We start from the raw sequence: 19,068 nt of genomic DNA on the forward strand, positions 1-19,068 counted from the left end.
CAACTGTCATTCTTCCCCACAAGCAAGCACTCTCACACATTCCAATCACACTGTCATCAGGCATTCTAACATTCTACACACACAACTCATTCATTCTTGCTGAGCAGCTGTCTGAGAGAATGTATTAAGATAAATTAGATCACAACACATCCTCTTCCCTTAGAGACAACAAACAATAATGATTACAATAATGCAGCAAAACCAAGATAATTGATGAACAAGATACATAGTGCATTATACATCAAAAGATATAGATGAAAATTCAAATGCAGTAAAAGCTAAGGGAGAATTTGCAAAGCTTAAAGTACAGAAGGCAAGATAGATGAGAATTTAGAAGCTGCAAAAGCTAAAAGAGAATTAGCAGAGCTTAGAGTACAGAATGCCAGAAAGCACAGCATGAGAAAGCACAGCATGTAGGATAGCACATCACTTCTCCTCTCTTAGGGAAAAACAAATGAACATGTGCAAAAATAAACTTTCCAGCAACTAGTACAAGCAAGAAAATAAAGAAAAGAAAAAGAAACAAGATGCGAGTTAAAAGCATAGTTGGAAACAGATTGATAAAGTAGGTACTAAAAGTACCAGCCCAACTATGTTTCCGCACATCGCACAAAGGAGGCATAGTGTGAATAATCAATGTCACACACACCTCCACCAACAACATAAATTGTTAAAATATATATGAATCCATGAATAGGACAAGGACAAAAGTGCATAAAAAATGATATTAAAATAATATTCAAATATTCCCCAGCACCATCAATGTCACAAACACCTCCAATATCCATGGATGATATCAAAATCAAAAATGCAACTGAGGCACCAAACAAACATCAATGAGGCAGTAGACAAAAGTGCACTGCTAACTAGGAGGTAAACACCCCTCACAACGCACCTTAAACGGGTGCTCAAGCAAAGTGCAGAACAAAGAAAGTAGAGGATACACATGAAATTCATGAAGTATAAACTCCACACTACAGTCATTGTTCAACTAGCTTAAAATACAACACACACCACGACACCACGGGTGTAAACCTGAATAATGTATGCAAACCATTCCTAAAAAACACAAACTCCATGAAGTACTCTTTCACAACCAAAATAAAGAGTGTCAAACACTGCTCAGGCGTAAGTTACGCCACAAAATGGAGTGCACTGTCCTTTGAATACCGTACACAAGGTACCCAAACCACAAGGACATTAAAAACAAGCCAATTCCAAAATACAGCAAAAAGAATATAGCTCACGCCGCTGTATCACAAGCACAGCCAAAAGAATAAAGACACACCGCTGTATTTTAAACAAGAGTTGGCGCTGTATTCCAAGCACAGCCAAAAGAATAAAGACACACCGCTGTATTTTAAACAAGAGTTGGCGCTGTATTCCAAGCACAGCCAAAAGAATAAAAGTCACACCGCTGTATTTAAAACATGGGTTGGATGCCACATTAGGTTACACTAATTAAAGTGCACTATAATGAAGCAACTGCTACATAAAACGACTGCCAAGAAGAACAAAACACACACTGTGCAAAACATAAACAAAGAAGATCAGGCACATATAGGGAGGGACCAGTGAAAGAGTGTGCGCACCACCCAACACTGAGAATAGACCAGGGTAAGGAGACCTGCTCCCACACACCACTACCCACAAAACAATCGTGCCCAAATAAAACCAAAACACGACATTTCACCTAACTACCACATACACAGGCAAATAATGGCAGTGAGCATTATAAACTGATACATCAACAACCCAGAATGATAATAAATCATAGCTAACATGCTGTTAAATAACACAAGAAAGACAAATATTCCTGCAAAAAAAACACAGCAAGTTAAAAGTACACCGGTGAGCGAACACTCTCACCCGAGATGTCAAGTGTTCTCAACGCAGACCCACTTGACAGCTAACGATGACTGACATAGTTCCACGAAGATGCCCAAACGTCCGTAGGGTGAATTCTTCCATTTCGCCATCAAAGAGAGTATCTTTTCTTCAAATAAACTTTTCCGACCACCAAAGTCTGACACGTAGGTTTCTCCGCACTTGGTGTCACTGCATTTCGGACAGCACACACACATACTCGAGATCAGGAAGGATACAGTTCTCCAAAATGGCGGCATGTCCCCTCACGCAAGGCCGGATGGCTCACAGCACGTCAACAGAGCAAAGCGTGCATCGGCAGTCCAAAGAATGATGTGACATCAGCAATGATCCACGAGTGTGCTGCAAGGCTCGAGGAAAGGTATGGACACGCGCCGTTTAAATTTTCAATGTCACGCATATAAACTGTCACCAATCCATTAAACTAATTAAGAACTCCTCCAAGTCCAGCAAAAACGTGTAGACTGCACAACTTCAAATGCCCTCACGAACAGCAGCCTTTTAAAACTCAACAGATGACATTTTACACTGCTGGCAAATGTCGGTAAAATGTCATTTTGAAAAACACACTGCTGGCAAATGTCGAAGTCCTACGCAGAAAAAACAATAAATCAAATCGCTGGTCTCTTTTTTTTTTTAAATCTGAGGAAACTGGTTAGAAGCTGCAGACCATTGTCGCGCTCAACCAAAAACGTAGACAGCAACTTTCAAATGTGACTGCAAAGTTGTTTAAAAATTACAAATTCGACAATTACAAGAAGGTTGAATTGCCCTTAGTGGGCTGTCCGTGTGATGAAGGACACTGGTGGGATCCTCAAGGGCATTCTTTTCTTGTCTTGTAATTTTAATTAAATTGCCAGTCTTTCTTTAGTTACATGTAAATAATATTTCCATTAAAAATGTCGCAATTCTTCTCACCTTCAATAGATTTCATAGGGTTTGTTTCCAAGCGTCGCCAAAATGTTATAAGTTAAATCTGGATAGATGACAAGGTGTAGCCAAGTGGTATAATCATGTAGAAGTTTATTTGTTGTCCAAAATAGTTCCAGGGAAGTCCATAGTAGGTCTCAATAGTATTGCTTAGTTGGTAAAGGGAATCCCACCAGGAGCTGGATGACTGCTGCTCAGCTCACTCTCTCCAACTGTCATTCTTCCCCACTAGCAAGCACTCTCACACATTCCAATCACACTGTCATCAGGCATTCTAACATTCTACACACACAACTCATTCATGCTTGCTGAGCAGCTGTCTGAGAGAATGTATTAAGATAAATTAGATCACAACAAAAACATCTGTGTACATTGATTATTTCCTTCAGAACAATGTACGAAAGCTGGAGTCCTACATACAAGACACAGGGGACTTTTTATTGAAGATTCAGAATATCAGGTGGGTGGAGGGATATTGGTTGATGGCACTGGATGTTTCATCATTATATACCAGTATTGTACATTCAGATGGATTGTCAGCCGTTGGTTATTATTTAGGTCGTAGAGCAACACAATTTACAGAACACAATCAAATGTTATTTCAAATGCTAGAATATTGTCTAAAAAATAACATCTTTATGTATAACAATCTGATGTATTGCCAGTTGCAGGGTGTGGAAATTGGGGCCAGTTTTTCACCAAGTTACGCCTGCCTCCACATGGGCGCTTGGGAAGAACTGGTCCTCGCGGTCAGACATAAGGTGAACCAAGATAGCAGTGTGGTAGCATGGTATCGTTACATCGACGATTTATTTGTAATTTGGAGTGGAATTCAGGTACAAGCTGAGGATTTTGTTGAGGCATTTAATGTAAATGAGTACTATCCTACATTTACTGTCACTATGAGCCAGACGTCGGTCACATTCCTAGATACCGTAGTATTCATTAAAGACAACGAGATTGAGACTAGGTTATTTCGAAAAAGTACGGCTGGTAATAACATCTTACACGCGGGAAGTGCTCATTCTGCTCCTCTGATAGCGAGCATCCCGTATGGCGAGATGCTTCGCATCAGGAGGATCTGTGGCAATACTCATGACTTAGAGGTTGCCCAGAAGGCTAGTAAATGCAGATTCCTCGAGAGAAAAGGTATTCGGAATGTACAATTGATAAGGCCATAGTTAAATCCATGAAGCATGCAAGACAGGAATTGATGGATATATACAAACCTACAGAAGTAGTGGGGGCTTCCACTAATTCCAATGCTCGAGAATTGCTACCTGTACATGTCAGCCCATTTAGAATTGTAACTGGGTACAGCAAGCAACACAAGTACTTGTACAAGGTCATTAATCATAATTGGTCTAGTGTCCTCAATGACCCCGTAATTGGTTCCACCCTCCCCCACAAAGTCTCTCTCACATACAGTAGGGCTCCTGCTATGAGGGACAAGTTAGTGAATAGAAATCCTGAAATCATTGATAAGACATTATGGTTGCAAACTAATAGAGGATTCTACAGATGCAAAACCTGTAAATCGTGCATTCTTGGGATCAACAAGAAAACATATAAAGAATTGTTCAGCAATATCGAACACTGCATACCTAAGGTGCTTATGTGCAAGACGGAATTCGCTATTTATGTACTCGAATGTCCATATATGTGGGCAGTACTAAACATGCCGTACATAAACGTATTTTGCAACATTTAAGAGCAATTACAAATCAGGATAATACTTATCAGGTTGCCAGGCATTTCACAGAACTACATCAAAGTGATAACAAGAGCCTGAGATTCTAGGTGATAGATGCAGTCAGTGCAAGCAGGAGGGGAGGTGACAGAGAGTCAAAATTACGAAAGTTGGAGACCCAATATATATTACAGATGGACACTAATCATCCTGGGGGATTGAATGTTACTGATGATAGGTACACCTGTTTACCCTAAATATCAATATTAGGGTAAGTTTCAACAGGGCAATCAAAAAAATAAAAAATAAAAAAAATACTTTTTTTATCTTAGTAGGAAGGCAGGCTTGCTTTACCTATATGATATTAATTTATTGTTTTAGTATATAAGTATGATGCTTTATTTTTATACTAAGTACTATTTAGAATTTGCCTTAGTAACAGGAACTTGATCCCCCATGATTAGAGATATTATTACCATAGCTTAGTCAAGTGTTGAGCTTAGTAAGTTTCTGATTCCAATTTGTAACTATTAAAATGAAACATGAGTGTGAAAAATGATAGTTATTGAGTAATTGTCAGGACATATACAATTGGGATCAGTTGGTTATATATCCTGTAACGTTGAAAATCACATAGGGTTCGGGTACACATAGGGTCTTCTTATCACTAAGCTTATCAGATATTAACAGACTGAATATGGGACACAGATTTTGAGGGCCTGAAACAGAAAGTACAATATCAACATTTGGATTTATTCTGATATTAAGACAGAATAAGGGTGCTAATGCCAAGTAAAGAATTGGCAAATAGGGTGACCAATATGATTAAATTGCGATTTTACACTAATGATCAGTCAGAATGATTGATGCAAATATTATGGCTCATTGTTGGATTTAACCAGGTATTTTCAGAGCCAGTTGCATTATTTAAAAATGCATTTATGCACCTATTTAAATGTGTAATGCATTACTTTGAACATTCATGATAGGAAAATGTACTGTATGCGTATTTGCACAATTTATTTGCTATTTGCACAAATGTTTTTAAAGTCAATGAAATAGTAAGCATTGAAACATCATTGCTAGTTGTAAACATTCAAAAATGGTATTTATGCAGTTATTGAAACGTGTAATTCATTATTCTGGAAGGTTATGAAAAGTGAATGTACTGCATGCGCATTTGCACAATTTATTTGCTACATGCACATAGGTTTTTAAAAGCCCAGGAAATAGTAAGCACTGAAACAAAATGTTTATAATATTTACCAATCTGGCAGTACTTCAGGTCTTCTATGTGTATTTACTTTGAAGTCATGTGATCTGATTTGAAATCTGCACTTGCACTTTAAAAGGGGTCACAGTATTGGATCACGTTGTCATGTGATCAAGGCTCAGGGAAGCCGAAACATTATGATTGCGGTGAAACTGCAAAAAATAAAGTAATTTGCACAAGAATTCAACTGGTCCGTGTCCGTACTTGTTGGGAAAAGGAGGAGAGATACAAGCTACGGCTCACCTGCGGAATCGTAACTATAATATATATATGTATATATATATTCACTGAAAAAACCATAAGTTTCACACCAGTTATAGTTAGGAATTAGCATTTAAAAACCTATTAAATTCACTGAAAAAACCATAGGTTTCAGGCCAGTTATAGTTAGCTGGAAATTTTACTGACATAAAACCATTGAAATTCCCACGTTATAGTTAGTTGGACTCACTATAACTTGCGCGCCTGAAATGCACTGCTGATGACGTCACATATTACATCACTCATGACATGGTCAGTGACATCACTCATGACATCACTGATGACACCATCCAGTAAACGTGTGTCTTTCTGAAAAATAAATATGTTTTATATATGTATATGTAAAGGTTGATGGAAGAATAAATGTTTAAATAAATATCTAAATGTTTTTTTTTTAAATTGATTGGTTAACTGGCTTATTAAGTGTATCTTAGTGAATACATATATTAGCGAGTATTGTTTAAATATTTAAATGTTTGTATCAGTGTTTCACTTTGTGTATAAGTTGCTGCATGGGTTGGTGAGTAGCTACATGTGTATGTATATGGGTTATTAGATGTTTTGTTTAGTATCAGTATGAGTGTCTGTATGGTTTGGTGGGGGTATTACTTAGCACATAGATGCATCAATGACTGACTCACTGTTTGTATGTGTTTTGAAGACAGCATATGTGCAGGACTGTATGGGTGGATGAGTGTGTATATGTGTGTGTTAGTTAGTGAATGACTGTCTCACTTGTGTCTTTATCAGTAACTACATATGTTTTAATCTAGTATATGTGAGTATTGATGTATATAAGTGAGTATATGTGAGAGTGAGAGATTGTAAGAGTTACTGTTTAAATAAGTATGTGTTTCTATAAGTGATTGTTTAAGAGAGTAAGTATGTGTACGTTTCCTTAGATGTAAGGTGGTAGTGTGTGTATAGTTGTATATGCAAATAAATGGATGTTCAATAGTTTATTTGCATGTGTGAGTATGTGTGTGAGTAACTTTTGGATGACTGTCGGTGTGTATCAGGATGTATAGGTGTATCACTACATATGATGAGTGAGTATATGTATGAGTGACTACATAGAACTGTTGGCTAATCCCGGCGCGGTGATAGCAGTGGTGGCAGTTAGAGAGCCCAAACAACAGTTTCTCCCAGGCTCAGCACTCAGTCCAGCAGGGCAGCAACGAAGGTCCTCAGAAATAGCGGCAAGGTCTTTTATGACTTCAGTGTTGCTGATCAACGCGAGTGAGCAGACCACGAGAGGCGAGAAAGCTTACCTGCCATACAGGACCATCTTGGTCAGTCCAACAACGCTGGGTCCCTGACGCTGTGGTTTCCCCCGACGCCGAGCTGGTGGCAACGCTCGGCAGCGGAGCGGGGTTGAGACTACAGCTCCCAGCCTGCCTTGGGAGGACACCGCCCACTTCCTGTAGAGCGCGACTGGAGGTGCACAAAATCAGACAGCTCCCTCCGCGTCGCGGACGCGCGCGGGCGTCTCCGGGCTGAGCCCGGGCAGAGGGCGGGCCATCAGGGGCCAGAAGAGGCCAGGCAGGGCCACCCCTCATAATTACACTAATGGGTAAGCGTAAACTTCAGGGAAATGAGGGGCAAGGGGCTAAAGATGCAAAGGTCCCTCGAAAAACGGATACTATAATTTCTTACCTTACATCAGCGGTTGGTGCTATTAATCAAAAAATAGATAATGCAGAAAAGGAACTGGAACTGGGAAAGGCTAACGATCTACCCACCCCAGATCTCTTAAATACACCCAAAGAAGCAACGACAGACTGTAGTTTGGTTGAGGCTCCACCTATATGTGATCCTGTGACTCATGACCCTCCGGCACACAGTACAGAGAGTCACAGTTTAAATGCATCAACAAATATGCCCAAACAGAAACCTAAGAAAAGCAGAGGGAAATCTAATCACGTCTCCCTTCATCAGAATCATGTCCATGACATTTGCTCACTTTTGGGGGATAAATTGGAAGAATTGATCAATGCCCGACTAGAGCCAATTCTGGAAGAAATTGGCAAAGACATTGTTGACTGTTTGAACACTTGCTTGGCTGGCTTGCTAAAGAGGTGTGAGAAAATAGACTCATTCATTAACGATTTTTGTACTCGAGAACGACCCTCTGTTATTGACCTTAAGCATCTCGAGAACAATAATATAGAGTCTATGGAATGCTCAAGGATGAAAGACTGTCCCGGGAACGCACGCCCGTCACCCAAACATGTGTCATCAATCCCAGCCTTGAAAGTGGACAGACCCGGTACCAGTATCCCACTAATACGATCAAATCCCACCCTGACAACACATGAGGACATTGCTGCACGTCCTAATCCCTCCCACATCACACCCAATCTTACTACTCCTAGTACACCTAGATTGCACCTTCCTCCAGATGCGGCCCCTTTTGTGGCAGTAATAACCGGGGTCCCACCCTTACATCAAAACGAGAGAGAGTCCACTAGGGACCTCTTAGATAAAACTAGGGAATGGTACAAACAATATTCAAGTGGAGAATATGACATATCCCCCTCCATTATTATGGCAAGAAGGGTGGGGTGGGTAGGACACGGGGCAAAGAATATTAATAGACACTGCATCGTCTTCAACTTCTCAGGGAGAGATGTTGCCGAAAAACTACTCTGGGATGGGTCCCCTATTGTAAATAACGATATTCAACCCCTCCCTTTAGGGTATTTCTACCCTCCGTGGGGGAACAAGAAGCCACGTTCCTGCTCCCAGAGGGCATCAGGAAAAATAGACACACCCACACTAGGTCCATGTCACTTTGCCATGTATCCCAAGAGTGGTGCCACTACTTCTATCTTCCAGCACCCACCCCCAACTGTGACACCTAAACTGATCTCTGATGACAAACAGACTGGGGGTGTCTCATTATCTAATCGCTTTACACCACTGACACATCTAGGCAACTCTGATTGACTACATAAGCCACGAGACACTAATCCCACGTCTCTCCCGATCAGAAAGAATTTATGTAGAATCCTCAGTTGGAACATTGCCGGACTAAGATCAAAGATCGAAGATGAGAATTGGCTGGGCTTTGTTTCATCATTTGACATAATATCTTTCCAAGAAACCTAGGACACAGCCAACAGACTTGCCTTGGATGGGTATGCCCACTTTAGTATTCCTGCTATATCGAGTGTGGCAGGGAGAGCAAAGGGCGGTCTATCCATATTAATCTCACTCAATTTGAAAGGGAAAGCTAAACAGCTAGAGACAGGCTCCCCCCACTGTCTAGCAGTAGACCTATTAGTGACGAACTTCCTGCGGACCTATATAAATCCGCACCTAAATTCTGGGCCAAGATTTTGACAAAGGTTTTTAATTGTACAAGAGAAAATAACTTTCCTCAATCCTGGGAAAGGTCTATAATTATACCAATATTTAAAAAGGGCCAAAGGGGCGACCCAACCTGTTATAGACCTATTTCCCTAATAGACTCTGCTGTTAAGATTCTGGGCAGAGTCATCTTGGGCAGAATAACAACTTGGCTAGAAGGTAGAGGAACCCTGTCGAATACCCAGTATGGTTTTAGGTCCAAAAGGAGCACCCTGGATCAATGTTTACATTTGCATTTGATCATTAGCAAATCCACTATAGTGAAAGAAGGAGCCCTGTATATGGCCTTTATGGACCTCTCCTCAGCCTTTGACCTGGTTAACAGGTCAAGGCTGTGGGGAGTCCTGTTGGATATGGGTATTGAGCGAGCGTTGGTGGGCTTCTTGTCAGATCTCCATCAAGGATTACAGGCTTCCGTTAGAGTCACCCAAGAGGGAAGATGCACTAGCTCTTTTAAATCTGAGAGGGGGTGAGGCAAGGGTGTATCCTTGCCCCTCTCCTATTTACTTTATATATAAATGCACTTGAGCCTGCTCTTACCACCTCGGCAGTTGACGTCCCGCGTGCAGGAGAGAGTAACATCCCGGTCCTCCTGTACGCGGATGATGCAGTCCTTCTGGCCCGAACGGGTGTGGCCCTCAATAAACTTTTGGCCTCTTTTGGTGATTTTATGACCTCATTAGACCTGAAAATAAATACCAAAAAATCCCAGGTCATGATTGCGGGACTAAAGGGCAGGAAAAAGAAACCTATAACCTTCTCTTGCACAGGGAAAGAAGTACTAAGGGTCTCCACTTTCACCTATTTGGGTGTGATCTTCGATGATAAAGGAACCTGGGGCGCTCAACATAAGTCTAAAACAATTGCAGTTGCTAGATCCGCTGCAGCCCTCCTGAGTTTCGTTAAAAGAATGGGGTCACGACCAATGGAGGCCATTCTTAATGTGTATAAAGCCAAATGCCTGGCAATAGCCACCTATGGATCCTCAATTTGGGGATATACAAAGCCAGATACCATCCAAAAGGCGGAGAACAGATTCCTTAGATCACTTCTTTCCGTCCCCCAGTCTACTCTCACCTTTACCGTTCATTCAGAGTTAGGCATTGGGTACGTCACAGATCAAATTAAATCTGCCCCTGTTATCTGTTGGCTAAAAACCTGGCTTAACAAGGAAATTTCTTTAAATCATCGATCCTTAAAGATTGTCTGGCCCTGGATGGAGCCCAAAAAATCCCATGGCTGGCCTACGTAAAATCTATGTTATCATATGTGGGGCGCATAGATCTTTTTTATTCTCCTGACACCATTAAAAAAGAGGATGTCACAATGATAAAATCAACATTGACAAACTCATTCATGGCAGAGCGGGAAGAGATAGAGATGAAAAAAAAGCTAGTCAGAAGAAACTATGCCCTCATTACCGTCCCAGGCCCTGAACCCTACCTGGTTTTTGTTACCAAACTTTTTCATCGTTTTCTTTTAACTAGATTCCGTTTTAATTTGATACACTTTTTGTTGGGCTCCTATGCTACATGGGACACTCCCGATAACGCAAGTCCTTGTGATCGCGATCATTTTTCGTCACAGGACACTTTACATTTTATTATGTTTTGTGATCATTATGCACTAATTAGGAAAAAATATTTACTACCAATTCTCCGAGAGGCTGGCTTCGTACAGGTTAGGCCAACACTCTTGTTTTTACAACTTTTGTCTAGTGCACGTATAACCTTACATGTAGCAAACTTTTTAGTGGCAGGAGTCCGCATAAACAAGAAGCGTAATAAAGCACAATTGTTATCATCATAATCCATTAATGATGTGAGAAACGTTTATACATACTGTTTTCATTGAACCTATGAAATATGTCTATTTTACTGTTTTTACTGAACCTATAAAATACGTCTATTTTAATCATGATATATTTGTACATATTCTATTGTTGTATTCTATTGGTTTTTTTTTAATGATGATCTGTACCCTGTGTCTTTTTGTGATTTTTTAAAAATCGAATAAAAGTGATTTGACTGACTGAATGAGTGGATGTGTATATAGATGGTGGAATTACTGAATTGGTTGTTATAACTGGTATGGGTATCTCCATTTTTTTGAAAATGTTAGTTTCTAATTTTGAATATGTGTTTCAAGGGTTACATTACACTGAAAGGAGGTCTGTCACTCTGTCACAAGGATGGTGTCATCAGTGATGTCATGAGTGATGTCACTGACCAAGTCATGAGTGATGTAATATGTGACGTCATCAGCAGTGCATTGCAGGCGCGCAAGTTATAGTGAGTCCAACTAACTATAACGTGGGAATTTCAATGGTTTTATGGCAGTAAAATTTCCAGCTAACTATAACTGGCCTGAAACCTATGGTTTTTTCAGTGAATTTAATATGTTTTTTAAATGCTAATTCCTAACTATAACTGGTGTGAAACCTATGGTTTTTTCAGTGAATTTCATAGGTTTTTTAAATGCTAATTCCTAAATATAACTGGTGTGAAACCTATGGTTTTTTCAGTGAATTTCATAGGTTTTTTAAATGCTAATTCCTAACTATATATAGGGCCTCAAACCTATGTTTTTTTCAGTGAATTTCAAAGGTTTTTTAATAGCAAATTTCTATAGCTATGAAATGTATTATTTTTATAATGAATCCTATATTGTATATGTTGGACCCGGCCCTTTAGGCAGGTTCACCCAAGACTTTTTGCTTTTTCCTAGCCTGTTCTGGAACCTGGTGGTGGTGATTTTAGGCCTCTGCGCACTTTTTCACTGTGGTACAGTGTAAAGTGCTTGAGCTCTCTGTGTATGTGTGGTAAGTGACCTGCCCTCCCATAGGAATGAATGGGGAATATGTATGCCCAAAGTAGTTCCTGATGTGTGGGGAGTGCAGGGTCGAGTTTGATATGTACGAACTCCTGAGATTGAATGCTGCGTAATGATATATGCGGCATGACTGTGACTAGTCTAGAAGTGCCACTTTTAGAGGTTGGCATATTTGTGTAATTTGTGTCTAGCGTGTGATTGACTGGTGAGCCTGGCCCAGAGTGCCTGGGCCTGCTGTGGATTGACTGTCTGGTTTGAGGGTGACAGGGGCTGCAGAGCCCCAGGAGGTTGTCTGAGTCAGCCCGTGGATGAAAGGCAGCATCTGCTGCCAGGGAAGTGGGAGGAGATGGCACCTGATAGTGAAGGGCTGTGCCTGCCTGGCCACAATCCTGGCTCCACCACCCTGCTGGGCGACTGTCACCTCTGTCCCTAATACTGAAGAGAGTTCCCTATAACCAGTTCTAGCTGGTTCTCACACTGCCTGCACAAAGACTTCAAAGACTTTCCCTGTATAAGAGGGGGCTGTGTCCCCTTCCAAAATTTTCTTGTTTTCTGGACTTGAATCTGCCAGGGGCGTGCTGCTGCTTGGGCTCAGGGGAAGGCGTGCCTCCCTGAGCCCTGCCCAGCCCCTGGATGCCCTGATGGACTGCTGGGGGACTCTTCCTGACTGTACCCCTGCCTGCTGCATTTCTTGGAGGACTTTTCTTGCTGGGGGCTATGCTGCTCCCTCTTTATGATTTCAGGACTGCCTGGAAGGACCTCGTTGCTGGACTGTGTGTCCTACTTTGCTGGGGACCTTTTGGTGCTGTTTTCCCCCTGAAGAACTGTGCTGGACCTTTCTTTAAACTTAAAGTGCCTGGGAGCACTGCATTTCATTGCTAGCGCTGGGAGCGCTTTATTTTTCCCTTCTAGCGCTGGGGAGTGCTGCTGTGGTCCATTAGCGCTGTGGAGCACTGTATTTTGCCACTAGCGCTTTAGAGCGCTTCATTGTCCTTGTAGCGCTTGGGAGCGCTTTTTGATGCCAATTCACGAGAGCCCACCTCGCTTTATTATTTACTTTGATCGAGAGCCCACCTCGATTTCGTCCCCGTGATCGCCGCCCGCCTGCCTGTCTGAATCGGGCCGCCGCGCTGCCCGCGGCGACACAGAAGTGATTGACCGGCCGGCCAATCCTGTGGCGGCCGGCCGGAAGTCCCACTCGGGGGAAGGAAGAAGATGTCGGGCTGGTGCGGGGCTCCCGTGGCCTGGAGGGAGCCCCGAGGAGAGAGAGACGTCCGGCGAGGGAAAGAAGAGTGAGGCCTACCCCGCAGCGGAGGAAGGAGCCTGCCCGGGTCCCGACGCCGGAGAGACAGGAACAGCAGCCGGTGAGTTGGGGCCGGCTGGGCCGAGTGGGGCCGGTGTGGTTATGGCAGAGGGGGGCGTCGGGGCACATTGCCGGTGCCCGCCCCCCCCTCCCCGTGGGCTGCTAGCATGTCGGGCGGCCCCAGATGGTAGCGGGCCGCCCCACCATCGAGACAATTGTTGCTTGAGCCTTGAGAGAGGCTCGTGGGGCATTTTGTTCTGAGTCCCCCGAGAGGGACTCCCCGCCCGCATTTTTGTGTTGTGAGCCCAGAGAGGCTCGGGGGCCAGGTTCTTGATGTCGAGCCCCCGAGGGAGGGCTCCAATGACCCCTTTTTTGTGTTAAGAGTAAGCATGGGCGGAAAATCCGTTACGCTCGCGGATTTTGCGGATTTTCGGTAAATTCGCAATCCGCGAGATCCGTGAATTTCCCGCAAAATCCGCAAATTGGCACGCAGCGGATTTTTTTTCTTGGTGATACAATTTTGCTGCGTGCGGTGTAAGTTCGCAATTGCGAACTGGTACAAAACCCTCGCGAACTGGCAGAAATCCTTGCTAACTGGCAGAAATCCTTGCGAACACAAAAAAAGCATTCAGCAGGTTCAAAAGTTCAAACTCATCATTAGTAACCATTCCCTGTAGTGCTTCCTGACAAGGGCCCCTCCAGAGTTCAGTTGCTAGTTGCAACAATTATATGACCCTGCTCTGACCCTCACAGCAGGCTCATAGAATAGCTACAAGTAGGCCACAAAGGTCCTGGGAAAAAATTGCACTGCAACAGAAAGCAAATTACAGATAAGGAAGCAGGTGCCAGACTGGAATTTTAAAACAGTGACACATTAATAAATCAACCCCAAATTAATTCATGTCAGTTGAAGCAGGCAGGTGTGCTTGCTTTTCCCCCCCATAATCTACAGTGATGATGAACCAGAGGGTGGCATTGATGTACCAGAGGATGGCATGGGTGAAACAGAGGGTGGCAGGGGTGAAACAGAGGGTTCTGGGAACCTGTGATGATGAACCAGACGTAGAAATAACATAATCGTGACCGTTGCGAGCCGACATGTAAGTTTGCAATTGCGAACTGGTACAAAACCCTCGCGAACTGGCAGAAATCCTTGCGAACTGGCAGAATTCCTTGCGAACACAAAAAAAGCATTCAGCAGGTTCAAAAGTTCAAACTCATCATTAGTAACCATTCCCTGTAGTGCTTCCTGACAAGGGCCCCTCCAGAGTTCAGTTGCTAGTTGCAACAATTATATGACCCTGCTCTGACCCTCACAGCAGGCTCATAGAATAGCTACAAGTAGGCCACAAAGGTCCTGGAAAAAAAAATTGCACTGCAACAGAAAGCAAATTACAGATAAGGAAGCAGGTGCCAGACTGGAATTTTAAAACAGTGACACATTAATAAATCAACCCCAAATTAATTCATGTCAGTTGAAGCAGGCAGGTGTGCTTGCTTTTTCCCCCCATAATCTACAGTGATGATGAACCAGAGGGTGGCATTGATGTACCAGAGGATGGCATGGGTGAAACAGAGGGTGGCAGGGGTGAAACAGAGGGTTCTGGGAACCTGTGATGATGAACTAGACGTAGAAACAACATAATCGTGACCGTTGCGAGCCGACATGTAAGTTCGCAATTGCGGACTGGTACAAAACCCTCACGAACTGGCAGAAATCCTTGCGAACTGGCAGAAATCCTTGCGAACACAAAAAAAAAACATCTGCAAATTCGCGAGAATTCGCGGATTTTGCGGATTGCGAGTTCGCAAATTCGCAAAATTCGCGAACGCCAGATTCGCAAAATTCGCCCATGCTTAGTTAAGAGCCTGCTAGGCTCAGGTGCGGTATTTTGTTGAGGAGCCAGAGGGCTCCAGAGAGAGGATTTGCTGCAGAGCCTGTGTGGCTCCACCATTTGTGGCGCAATTCACCAGAGGGGCTACTGAAGGCCCTGCCACAGTTTTTTATGATTCTCCAGTTGCCCAGCAATTAGTGGGCAGCTGCACCGTTTAGGCGCAATTTAAGGAGAGAGTCCCTGTGTGGGACAGAGAGGGCACAGTGGTGCCAGGCCTTCACAGCTGCGCAGCACTTAGTGCCAGCTGCTACGTTTAGGCTTTCTTTTCTTGAGACTGGCGCTGCATGGCAGCGCGCCCTGACATTTGGACACAGGGCGTCTTAGCCCCAACAAGGCCAGTTGGCCTAGGGACTGCCACAGTTGGTGGCTTATGTAAGTTTTTTGCAATTGTATGGTTATTGCACCTCTGAATGTGTTTTCTTTCATCATGTGTTATTCCTGCACCTCTGAATGTTTTTAGGCATCATGTGTCCTCTTGCGCTGCACCTCTGAATGTATTTTATTGCATCATGTGCTTTGTTCTTAACACCGCTGAATGTGTAGGTTTATGCATCATGTGTTTCTCTTTACTACTCCTCTGAATGTATATTTATGCATCATGGGTAATGTGTTCTTTCCTAGACCCCTAAACTCTGTGTGATACTTAGGTGGTTGTCCTTACACCTCTGAATGTTTTAGGCATCATGTGTTTTTCCTTTACTACTCCTCTGAATGTGTTTCATGCATCATGGGTAATGTGTTCTTGTTTATACCCCTAAATGTAGTTTATTCTTAGGTGGTTGTTCTTTTAGTACAGGTGGTCCTAGTGAGGTCCTGGTACCTGTTCCCAGTAGTTGCTGGATGTGATCTATAGTTGTTATTTTGTGCTATACTTATTCTAATTTCTACTAAGTGCTGATTCTGACAGTGGCCCATGTGGCCCTGTCCTGTACATAATCCCTTGTGAATATTGCCCATGCCAGTTGGCACCATGTAATTTGTGTGATACTATCTGATGTGTTTTTACAATACAAAAGTTATTTTATAATAACCTTGTGTGGAGTTCCTTTTGTGGTGTGCCTAGTATGTTGTTCCTGTTGTGTGCTGGCGCAAATGCTTTACACATTGCCTCAGAGTTTAGCCTTACTGCTCGTGCCAAGCTACCAGGGGGTGAGCAGGGGTTATCTTGTCGTGTGACTCCCTTGCCCTGACTAGAATGGTGGTTTCTGCCTGGCTTTGGCGTCAGCCTTAGCCTACCAGAAATAGCCAGTTCTAACAGTATATTTATGTAATACTATTTTTTTTATATATATTGTTCATGTTTTTTTTTTTTGTCCTGGAGCGCTCCCGGTGCGCGTCCCGGTGAGCGCACCGGTAAGCGCAGTCTTGCAGCGCACCCCAGGGCGCGTACCGGTGAGCGTCCCATTAGCGCTTTTGCCGCGAACGAAAACATCATCGTGATGTATCGCGTAGCCGCGTCCGTGTGATACGCACGGCGTAAACGCACCCGGAAGCACTCGAGCGCATACGATCGCGCAACGTAAGCATCCGACGCACTTACGCTACGCGCCCCTGGGCGCGCCCCGGGGCGCGTAGCATAAGCGCGTCGGGTCATGTGACCTAAAAATAACACTTTTTATTGGTTCAGGACAGTTTTGGTTTCCAAATGATGAAAGCCCTGGTCATGTGACCTTAAAATAACTCTTTTCATTGGTTGTTAACAGTTTTTTTTACAACTAATGAAAACCCATTTCCTTCATTTCTTCTTTCACTTTGGAGACAGCAAGACCTGTTTTTTTCTGTCCTACCATTTTGTGCAAAGAATGGCAGCTAGACCATCCAGCAGTAGTGAGGACTAAGATGGCTTCATTGAGGAAGAGCCTCCTCAGCCCAAGATCAAGGAGCCTTTTATTTGGAAGCTTTTTTCAATACCTGAAGGATTAAAAAAGGTGAATGCTCCCAAAGTTGAATGTAAAATCTGCCAAATTGTGCTTTCCCGAGGAGACTGTCATGATTCCACTTACCCCTAACACACACATCCTAAGACATGTGCTTATATCCCCCTTATAAAAACCCACCCCTGTCCCGTGCTCCACGCACGCTTCTTGTCAGTGTGATTGGGTGCTTACATTTATATCTGCCTTATTACATGTTGGTCACCTTTTTAAGGTTTGCTACTCTTGACTTTGCATATGCCCCTTTTTGCTAGTACACTGTGGTATTGATTTGTATGCTTGTCGAAGTACTGGAGCTCAATTAATGTGCTTGGTAGGCTCCGCTTGTGGCTCCGTGAAAGACAACGCCCTCGCGAAGGTCTTTCTGATTTCTCCCCGCATCCCTACACGCTGCCTTTTGGTGCGCGCTAGCACTGGGACTGCATTCAGCGTCCCCGCGCACGTTAGCAGAACGTGACTGGGAGCGGCTGGGTGCGGCCAGGTATTTAAACCGCACCCAGCCTTCTGGAAGGCGCTTTGCCTTCAGGTTTCCCTCGGAGAAGGTCGCGTCAGTAGGAGGAACTCACCTGAAGGAGAATTCTATCCTGGCAGGACTCCACGGCGGTGCTTCTTATTTCCTGGAGATTGAAGTCTTAAGAACTAACTCTGAAAGCTAAGTACTTTTGCTACATTTAAGGCGCCCTTCGCAAGAAAGGTTAATTTTTGGAACATTTACTTTGTGAAGCCTTCACGAAGAAAAAGACTTCGGACATTCAAGGCCTAACAGAATTTTGAGGATTATTTGCCAGATCATTATGTTTGTTAGATTGTGAAGAGAATTACAAAGAACTTTGTGTTTGTTAAATTGTGAAGAGAATTACAGAGAACTTTATGTTTGTAAAAATGTGAAGAGATTTACAAGGAACTTTTAGATTTTGTTTAAGAAATGTGGGATTTAAGAAAGATACCTAGGATTTGGTGTGTCTTTGTTTAAAGCTTATTTTTTTAGCTCAATTAACAAAAAGGAACAGAAACCCCGAGACAAACAAGCAAAGGCTAATACCAAGTAAGTTGTAGGAAAGAGACAGAAAGAATGCAAAGGGCTTCTTAAAATAGTAATTAATCCTTCCTTTCTTTTATGTACATTTCCAGACGAACAAGCTGACATAACATCGGACAACCAACTATCCTAGAGGACATCTGACAACTTTATCACCACAACCCTACATCCCTACAAAGACATACTGGGCGAGGGCCTTCAACTTGCTGATTGCAGGTAGGGGGATCTTCGAACAGCTTATCTAGGTTATAGGAGTTCTGTTTAGTTAGAGATAGTGGCGAAGGGGGCTAGGGAGGTTAGGAAAGCAGACTCCTAAATCTGCATACTAAAATCTTGGTGCTTGTTGCTTCGCAGGTCGACAGCAAGAACCAAAGTCTTCTCTTCAACGCCCAGTACCGGCCCTCCTCCCTAATTCCTAGTTTAAATCTTGCTGTTAATATTTAACTCAGTAAGTTTTAGTTAGTGATTTGGGAAGTTGGTCCCTTGCGTCCCTGCGAAATCATCCACGTCTTCCAAGAGAACTTCAGTCAAGACAAGGTAAGGGACGACGTGGTTAGCTTTGACAGAAGGCAAAGCCCACGTAGATAATTTCGCCCGGACGCAATGGATCAAGTAAATATGCAGGATTTGGCAGCAGTTTTAGAAGCTATTA

This window comes from Lissotriton vulgaris, chromosome 1_1 (genome assembly GCF_964263255.1).
Source record: "Lissotriton vulgaris chromosome 1_1, aLisVul1.2, whole genome shotgun sequence".
Lineage (NCBI taxonomy): Eukaryota > Metazoa > Chordata > Amphibia > Caudata > Salamandridae > Lissotriton > Lissotriton vulgaris.